Here is a 10,477-nt window from a genome sequence, read left to right on the forward strand (position 1 = left end):
TGAATCTAAAATACTCACTGATTTGCCTTTGATATGAAAAAAAATTTATTCTATTTATATAGCGATGGTATTTAGAATTTTACACGCAAGCATCGAACAGAAATTAGTTGTAAAAATTTTAAGTAGTACGACATTTTATAAATGCGACATGTTTTTCAAGTACGCTGATGCATAACTGGGATTATGATTATAAAATGATGTAAATATTTGTTAATGCAGCTAAAGAGCTTGTAAATTCGGGATACTGAGGACGTGTAATTCCTCACATCTGGACGGGATTGCTGGTAAATGGACATCGTCAATGCTGGTGGCTGGAGAGCCAAGTGAAGAGAAGAGCAGCAGGATCAGATGGGTCGAGGATCCAGGTCAGTTCTCATCGCAGTAATCAAATCTAATCCTTGGGAAGCTTCTGCGTGCTAACTACTGCCCGATGTGTGTCAGCTTAACATATTATACAATCTTAGGACCTGGAACCTGGACCTCGGGCACACGTTAAACCAGATACGTGTTGCATCTCTTGTACTTTTCGGATAATGTGTTATTCGTATGCAGAATTAACTGCTTGCTTGAGATTAAAGTTGTGACATATTTATGCAAAGGAGCATTAAAAATTAACTTATTTAACAATTCAATAGTAATTTGGGTAATTTATTTTGATGAAGATAGTCGGGCAATTTTAGCTTTAATGTTAAATCGATAAGTGGTTTCAGAGTGCTCTTATTAACTGTTAATTTCGTGGGTTGATTTGAATAATTTATAAATTTAAGCGTCGAAAAACGAAATCTCTATTTAATATCTGATAACATAAAATGTTTACAAGGCAAAGTAGGTTGAAACCAATTCAAAAAATATACTTTGAAGCTACATGGAAAACGTGGAAGAGCGGAAGAGAGAGAAAGAGAGGGTAGATGTACTGTGAGTAAGAGAATCTTAAGCAATCTCGCATGCAAATCGGCTTTCGGAGTGGGAGAAGATGGGTTCGACTTTGCCTATACCTTATAACCGATGCTGCGGGATAGAAAGAGCTTTTCAAAAAAAATTTGTTTTCCTGTGATATCGACTTTACGTACATGCAAATAGTCAGCTGGGTAACTGCATTTCCGGTTACATTTGCATTTCCCAATATACTTTTATCCCGCTTACTTTTTTTTATTTTCTTTCATTTGTCTTTTTTTTTTCTACCGAGAACAACGTCACTATTTTTATGCCACCGAACATAAAGACAGAATAATAATAACGATAATAATAATAGTAATAGTAATAATAACAAAATATATGTTTCCGGTAATTTTAAGTTTTAGAATAACAAAAATATTTAGTCAGCAAATTATTTGCGACAGCCGAATAAAAATGAGCTTAATGTTTTAAAGCTCTGTTAAATAATTTACGTAAAAAAGTTTTAATAGGTAAACTTTTGGTTTTTAAAAACTCAAAAGTAAAAACTAAGTAGATAAAAATATTATTGTAGATTATTTAAAAAAGTTACCGGCAAAATGTCTGTTGTTTATTTGGGTATGCCCGTTAAATCTTTTAACAAACAGCGGAAATTAGTCTGTGTAAATGAAAATTTTCGAAACAACTAAAGCAGACAGGAGTATAGGCAAGAATAATTCGATTTGCTGGCGCATTGGAGAAGCTAATCTCCTTCGGGAAAAGTTCACTTCGAACAACGTTCTACCACAAGCTTTACAGGAGAGATTTCCAAGAGAATGTATAATGTTAATTCTTTTTTCTCACTTTTTTTATAATCCTCTTTTCCCTTATTTTTTTTTTTTAACATTCCATTTGCCGTGGTTTTTATTTTCAAACAAAATGCGCTGCATAAGAGTATTGTAATGGGGAAAATGCCGATGTGCAAATCCCAGTGTCCATTAGAATGTACCAACTTGATAATTATATTTTTTTTAACCGCCTTTTCGCCGCACCCACACGAAATTTTATTCCGTGAATTTCATTACGAAACAATCATACGAGGAAACAAAAATTTAATTATTTAAAATATATAAATATTCAAATTTAAATACACACTTTCCATCACCAAAGTAAATTTTATTTTTATTTTTATTTTCGTATTCATTTATCACAAGCATAGATCACTGATTTAAACACCAGCGTTTATGAATATTCATGTAAAAAAAAAAGGTTTATTAAAATTTCATAAATAACACTCTATCAAATCGTTTTAATCTATAATACAATCAGCCGTCAACTTCTTAATGGGTTCGGACTAATAGGTCTTGAAAAAAAAGTAATAAAAAAAAAAAAAAAAAAAAAAAAAAAAATAAATAAATAAATAAATAAATTTTAGCGAGCAAAGTGGGCAATTAGCATTCGGGTGATAGTACTTTTATGAATGGATCGTTCAGTAATAACATTTGTTCGAGTCACCGTCACCGTCACCTTCAACCCTCAATTCCGTCGCTATCTCCCGCGCTGTTCTGCTGGCTGGAGCCGTGGATGTTATATAGGCGGGGTAAATTGACGCAAAACAGTATCCGGCAGGGGCTCGAACAGGAGAACGGCTAAAACTATTTCTCTAGCTTGGGGGCGAAGCTGTGATTTGAATACACCCAGTTAGTGGCGCGTGTTCGGACTCTTGATTCACACAGTGACTTTATACTCTGCTTTATACTCAGCACTCAGTCAGTGTGCCGTACATGGAGAGATTATATAACGGAGGTTTACTCATTACTCGAGCTTTCAATATATACAGCATAACACCCACTTTACATCGCCAACTCCAATTCAAAGTTCTCATTCTGACGAGGAAAGATCGATCCGTACTATTTTACACTAAATTCAATTGAAATAAATAATGATACCCGTCGATTTTAAATTTACGTATATTCACTACTCCAGCAAATTTTCATCCGAGCCATCTAAATAACTGCCCGAATTCTAGCTGTGTACTCTTTTGTTAGTTTAAGTACCGACACTTTCAACACTCGGTACACTATTTACTCTCTGTAGTGTTTAGTCTGGTCTATAGCAGTATTTTAAATGCAAATTTGAATTCTAACATTATTCCCAGTCATTGTTGACTTGCATTTATGTCTACATTTTTTCCACAACAGTATAGTGCGAGGGTAGAAGACGCAATAGCGGCGGTTATTAATTTTAGATTGAATAGGTCTATACGCAGGTATAATAAGATTTAATAGTTAAATATATTTAGTGATTCGTAAGAGGGAATATGAATCTGGTTGTCTGATGGTTGACTCGAGGTCCCTACGGCGCACTAGGCAAACCCATTTACCCGATGAGAAGGAGGCCCTTGTACTGCTGCTACTTTGGGTCTCCAGATAATTTGATATTTAAATGAAGTTTAAATAGTTTCCAACAGCAATTTGTCTTGGAAAGTTGTAAGAGGTATACACCGTCCCGCTTTGATCGGCGGGGTGTCGTCAGACAACACAGCGAGAGTGTGTGTTATCCTGAAAGAGGGATCAACAAAATTTGTATGTATATGTACAAGGATATATTGTAGAGTCTGCGATACTAAGGAGTAAGGAATAAGGAGTGAGGCTGCTTTTCTGAAGCTCATCTTCTCGACACACCTTCACATTTTGGCGTTTGTTTAGCCAACACGTGCACCTGCCGGCAACCTCTTTGATAGCTGTGATATTAAACTCACACGATCCCATCATTTTACTCAGACTCAAGGATAACCCCAAAGTAAAGACTTTACTGGAATGCAACCTCACTTATAGAATATGAGCTTTGATAGTATTCCAGTAAAAAAAAAAAAAAACCAAATTACTGTCGATGATTATAACAGTATTAATTATTTGGGATATAAAATTTTATTTTGTGAATTTAAGTTTTTAAATGCTCAAAGACATGTAAATATAAAATTATAATGCTGGTTGGAGTTGTTAAAACGGGGCTTAATGTCAGCAATGTTGGTTCGAATCATAAGTTTCATTGCCTTCATAACAATAATTGTTATTTTACGCGTTATACCTAACGGCAATTTTCCTAATTAGTAATTACATTTATGCTGGCGAGTACGGAGTGCTTTTAAAAGAGACTGAGTATAAGGGTTTTGTGTGTAGAAAACAGATTTACATCTTCTTTGAAAGTTTGTTGTAGAACTTTACCTAACACACGATTCCCAGGATTATTTCTCTGGTGGAAGTGAGTAAACTACTCGAGCTTTATTTATATTTCTGATGATTAATGTTATACTTTTGCATAACTATTGTTATTTTAATAATTTATGATAACAGACAAATAACTCGAGTGATTGTTTTAACATAAAAATTATTTACTCAATATTAAGTGTAATTTTGAGATAAGTTAAAGCAGATTGTGAGTTTAATTTAAGTGTAAAAAAATGTTGAAGGCTGGGATAAAAGTAGTGAAGCGGGTGCTTATAAACCGTGAGTGGCTCGAGTTGTAGAGTTTAAAAACAAAGTTGATATTAAAATCAATTCGATAGTTTGGCAAAGAGTTGAACTGAGTTTGTAACCTTAAGGACTCTTTTGCCTGAAGCTTCTTTCATACTATATTAGAGTTTAGTCAAGTTCAACTCTTCTTATTTGCATTCTACCGTTTGCCTGGAATGGTGATTTCATAAAGAAAAAAAACAGACCAGTAAGAGACTGAGGCTGCTGAAAAATATAAAAAAATATTCAAGTGGATAGAAAGTAGACAACATAAATTTAAGTAAATCGTGTGATTTAAGTTAATCCAAATAATTTTTTTTATTTCCATCTTTACTTGGGATTTCGGTACCTGATTAATTAAAATAGGTAGTAATTTAAATTTAGATATCACGTGAGTTGAATATGAAGTGAAAAAAAAAAAAAAAAAAAAAAAAAAAATTAGCGCATTTAGATGAAAAAAAAATACTACTAATTATTATTCCCTTTTTCCGGTGGGTAAAAATGGAAATGTACAGAACTTAAAAAATAATATCACATACAGAGTTTTAATTGCACTGAACACTCTTTATTTTTTCGTTGTTATTTTTATTGCGAATCTTTTTAGCTGGCTCACAAAGTCAGTTTTAACAAACGTTAATTTTTTTTATGCTAAAATAATTACAAAAAAAGGCCTTTCATATATATGAAGAAAAAAAGAGTGTTACTAAAATAGTGTCTAAACTTTTTTTTTATCATAATGTATTTTTATTAAAAGGCTTTTGTATTGATTATAAAAAAAAATAATTGTAACAAATAGTATTTCTGTCAAAAGCTTAACTTCATCTCTTCCGTAAACATTAATAGCTTAATAACAAATAATAATAGACAAATATTTTCGAGAGTTATGAAATACTTGAAATTGAATTCGTAGGATCAATAAAAACAAATTGTCGGATTAAACAATCAATTAAATTGGAGAAAAACTTCTGTAAACATCTCACTATTTTTATTTGTAAGTAATCAGGCGATAAAAGAATTTAATTAAATACTGTATCCTGGGCGAGTAAAAATAGAAACGTTATTAATAATAAATTCAAAGTGAAGAGTAAAAATGCTTGAAAGAAACTGAAATTTCTTCATTGACAGCAAGTGGATGCGGCGATGACCTTTGCTGCGAAATTTTTAATTTTATCGTGCTCTACCTGCTTTCTATGCAGTATTATTTATTTAGTTTAAAAATACTTTTGTTTATTATTATGGTTATATATATATATATATATATATATATATATAAATTTATATTTATAGTTATTTGTTTGCTGGCAAATGGAGAAGGAAAATCTCAACTTAGTCAGGCGGCAGCATTTGAGCGAAAGAGCGCAAGCGAGCTAGTGAACGAGTGAGAGGATTCGTGGGAGTTTGTTCTATAGCGGGGAATTCCCCGCGAATTTGAGCTCGCACACCGGTTCCAGTTTCAAAGTTTCACTCACCTCTTACAGTTGCTCGTCTTCGCTTCAATACCCACGGAAACTACTGCCGACTATTTTCATGCTCGTGCAAATATAAATCCTTGTGCAGCGAACTTGATATCACTGCACTTTCAGAAAGAAAAATATAAAAGTAAACTAACAAAATATAACAAAAAAAAGTTTTAAAAAAATGGAATAAGACTGCATTAATTTTTTTCCACTTGCTGTTAAAATTTAGCGAACTGAATTTACCAAGTTGCAAAAAAATATTATTTTGATTATTTCGCATTTTAGTTTCCCCTCATTTATTATTAATTTCAAAAGTTAATAAATGTATTTGTGTTGGCAACGATCAAGTCAAACTTACTCTTCTTCAGCGTCAATTTGTTTTCTTACTCTCTTTGTCTATTATTCGAAAATGTGTTCACTTTCATTTGACTAATAAAACCCGGCAGAAAATACCATCAAAATGATGATAACTTTTACACTAGTATTCAACCCCCTTTTGAATCCGTAATTAAGCGAAATGCGTTCCATTACTGCTACGCTACATCTCTCAGCGAGTATATGTCTGTATATAAATATATATAAACTGTAAGCATTGTTACACGGCAACTTGAGCTTGCAGCGGCTTTTGAACTAAAGGTCTACTATTAACATTATGTACCAACTTCTGTTCATACTTTTCTTAACTTGTCTTTTTTCCTTTTTTACTCTCAATACCTTACATTCCGTAGTTTACTTCATGAGTTTCACCAGCACAGTTTAGTGTACACAACACCTGCACACTTTTCCCATAAGCATTATTTACTGAATCCATATTGCTTGCAGTGATCATTAGTTTCGTTGCGACTAATTATTATCGGTAAAGACAGAGGTTTAAGTATTATATATAAATACTATTGAATTGAAAGTGATAGGGAATCGAACAAGACAAAGCAAAAAGTTTGTAGACTGAAGTGCATGCATAGTTAACAGTTGAAAATAGCGAGGTGGGAAGAGCGAGATGAGAACGATACATAAATTATGTCAACGTCGGGACTAGAGGAATGGCGTCTCTTTCCGTAGAGAAGAACACCTTGGCAGTGTAAGGGGATGATAGAAATTTAAGGTGTGTTGGAATTGTTGTGTGTGTTGGTACACGTGGATGTATAAGTATGGATGTGCGAGCCAAGTGTGCGCAAAGAAGGGAGTGAGAATGAGGGTGAGTGTCACAGCTTTGCGACGTGACTTTAGCTCTACGTTCGCATTAAAGTTATGAATATAAATCACGTCTCGTTTCGTTGGATTTTGTCGTTGTTTATATACTTAGACAATATTTTCTTCAGTGCTTTGAAGTCTTTGGGATCGTAATCTTGTTGAAAACCATATAAAAGTGGATTTTATGCTGAGTTATACCCTCATGCGCCTTATATTCAAAGTATGCGTCGGTAATGTTATTGAAAACAATATAACCTAAATAACCAGTTAAGTTTATTCTTTGTAATATATTTTTTTTCTTTTTTATGATATGTATAATGGGTGGTAAAATTTATTCAAGTAAATGATTCAGAGTCAGCAATCGCCGGCAATAATCCAGAATATATTTTTAATATTAATAATTGTCTTGGGGGAGCGTTTTATTTTTTCACTGACTCATCGTAACTTGTATCGGAGCAATAACAGAGGAAGCAAAGGGTGTCGAAGCTACGGCTCGTAATTCACCTACTATACTGCAGTTTCGTGTCTCTCCGACCTGTTCATTTTCGAGTATCGTGTGCGGCATCTGCTAAATTTAAACTATTTTATTATTATTATTATTATTTTTTTTTTATTTCTTCAGAGTTCTCCGCAATATCTGTCTGAAAATCTTGCATGTAGAATTTAATTTCCCATCTAATCTAGTTCATATCCACTAATTCGGGGTAATTTGCGGTACAAAACGATCGCTGGACAAATCGATAGAGTTTAAGTCAAGTTTAAAGAATAAAGTTGACGGAAATAGTAACGCGATAATAGGTATTGTAGTTCAGGGTGAAATAAGACAGCATTGCAGTGTAAGACCTCGAAAAGTGTAGCATAGTCTGTTGGTTGGGCTGCCAACCCGCCAGTTCACGGTGTCAAAGTGCCGACCCATAATTCACTTCACGCAAGTTCATGTCTCCCTGACACGCATACCCTCAAGTCTTGTCCGACTTGGCTTGCTTCCGCTTCTTGCTGTTTCATCGCGTTTATACATATACAACACCGCAATACATTACACACTACACTAGACTACTCCAGTCTACATAACACCAAACGATCATCTTTTCAGATACTGCCACTCTACTCTGTTTATATCATACTATACCAGCTTGCTGCACGATATTGACGTGACAATGAGACTTTCATCATATTTATCATTGACCCTCGGTGTTGATTCAACACTTTTTAAAACACACTTATATATGTATTTCAAATAAAAGAAACAAAATTTCACATGTCAAAATGTTATTACTTTTATTTACAAAAACTGATAATAAAAAGTAAGCGTAAAAATAATATTCAACTGTAAATAATACAGTAACACCTTTGAAAGACGATGTTTTTAAAAAAAGATAAAATAAAAAATTGACGTGTAGAAAAGTACTGAGAGAATATGCCTCGAAGCATCTCCAATAGATCATATCGATATATCGCTAAAATCAGAGAGTATAAAAGTCGGGCATTAGAGAAAGAAAGGGAGAAAAAGAGAAAGAGAAAGAGAGAAAAAGAGAGACGTAGATTGCCCAAGGGATCTAAACGATCATGCACGATCGCACGATTCGATACATCGCGGGCTCGATTCCAAAATCTATTGATGCCCTGATGTCATACATATCCGATGTCGCGAGATCAAATCCCCCTGAGGCTGAACGCCCTTGCTCACCATCCGTGCTACTGATTTTTCCTCCTGATTCCACACTCGCCAACTTCGATTTACTTCCGCTTTTGCGGCACAACGTTTTTCCGCTCGTTTACTATTACCATTCGACCAAAATAAATAACTTTAATGCATATTTTATTCATAAATAAATTCATAAGTATATTAAATATATGAATTTTTTTTACGGATTAATCTCAATATTAATTTCAAAAAGTTGTATACATCAAGGCATTGAAATACGATATTATTTATTCGTTTTTGCAGGAAATTATGTTTTAAATTTTTTATTTATTCTCGTTGTAAAAAATTACGTCCATTAATGGAGTACGATGTTGGCGATGAATAATTGATAAATACTCTGCAGAATATACGCGCACTATCAAAAAAACTCATTTCCTTTGGCGTAATCTTTATTCTAGATAACGGCAATAATAATAATAAAAAATAATAATAATAATAACAAACAAATTACAATGTGTCCTTGGTCGCACAAAGCCGAGCCCTTTGTGGAGCACACGTGTAAGCTTTTGTTAATTAAACACACTTTCATTATATCCACAAAGCTTTGAATACTCGGGTAAAGTATAAGGCTTTTACTATTTCAATATGTTGATATTACTCAGGTTTACATGAGATTGTTTTAATATTTAATAAAATAGTAATTTGCATATTGTTGACATAAATATTTTTGAACCAACTGTCCATTATAACGATCAATAATGGACGATGGAAGATAAATAATAAATATTTGTTAAACTTTGAAAACTAATCCGAGCGTGCAATGTGTGGAGTGCATTGAGCCCAGAAATACTTGATGCACAAAACATATAATCCAGCTGAATGTTTTAGTTAATTACATAAATATTAACAATAGAAAATACAATGTAGCTGTCAATTAACAGGTAATTAGTGGGTCTCTACAGAGAATATATTGTCTAGGCAGCAATACATGCATTTGTATGAGAGTATGACCAAAGTGGTCTTTACGGCCGTCAAACATCCACTGAAATGGGATATAGTTTTGGTACGGGCTTCATTATATACTCATGATAACTCTAGTCCGATGGGCTCGATAATCTACCCGCGCAATGGACGAATCTCTGATGGACATCAGATGTCCAGTTTCAACTAGTTAATTTCCCGTTCTGAATGACCCAACTCAATTGGATTATCCTGATTAGTATATCTAACTGTTGAATTATCAATTTTTCATTCAATTCATTTAAGAAATATCTCCCCAAGTAAAAAAATTTAAAGCCAAAAATAATAATGAAAATTTTTCTCGGCCTATTTAAAGTTACTATTGTAGCAGAACTTTTGAAGACATGACGAAAGAGTATAAAAGACTAAAGGGTGATCTGATCTATTATTATCAACGGAAACAAATCAACAATCTTAATTAAGAGAACCTATTAGCAGTTTTTATAAAAAAAAAAAAAAAAAAAAAAAAAATTTGCTAAAAATAAGAGAAATTTTAAGCACGGTTATCTGTTAATTAAATTATTTTACTGTGTACTTTTTGTTAAACTTTCATTACCCGAAATAACGCATGCTATTAAATTTGCTCGTCTCCTTTTTCATTCGTACAATTTTGGTTTCTCCATTCTTTGTCTGAGTTTTTTGTTCCATGGTTCGTTTTGCTTTCAGTCCTCTTTCTCTCTCGTGGTATCAAGTTCCGACAATAAAATAATTTTTTTATTTTGTCCTCTGTGTAAATATTCTGCAGTGTATTCATCTATTCTTCGTTGCTAAGTTTT

General features: G+C 33.2%; 1 protein-coding gene across 2 annotated transcripts in view; it reads right to left on the reverse strand.

The window, feature by feature from the left end:
• LOC103579033 (zeta-sarcoglycan) overlaps positions 1-10,477 on the reverse strand; it is a 107,356-nt gene that overhangs the window by 44,582 nt on the left and 52,297 nt on the right. The gene's annotated exons all lie outside the window — the stretch shown is intronic.

The sequence above is a fragment of the Microplitis demolitor genome, chromosome 1 (assembly GCF_026212275.2).
Source record: "Microplitis demolitor isolate Queensland-Clemson2020A chromosome 1, iyMicDemo2.1a, whole genome shotgun sequence".
NCBI lineage: Eukaryota > Metazoa > Arthropoda > Insecta > Hymenoptera > Braconidae > Microplitis > Microplitis demolitor.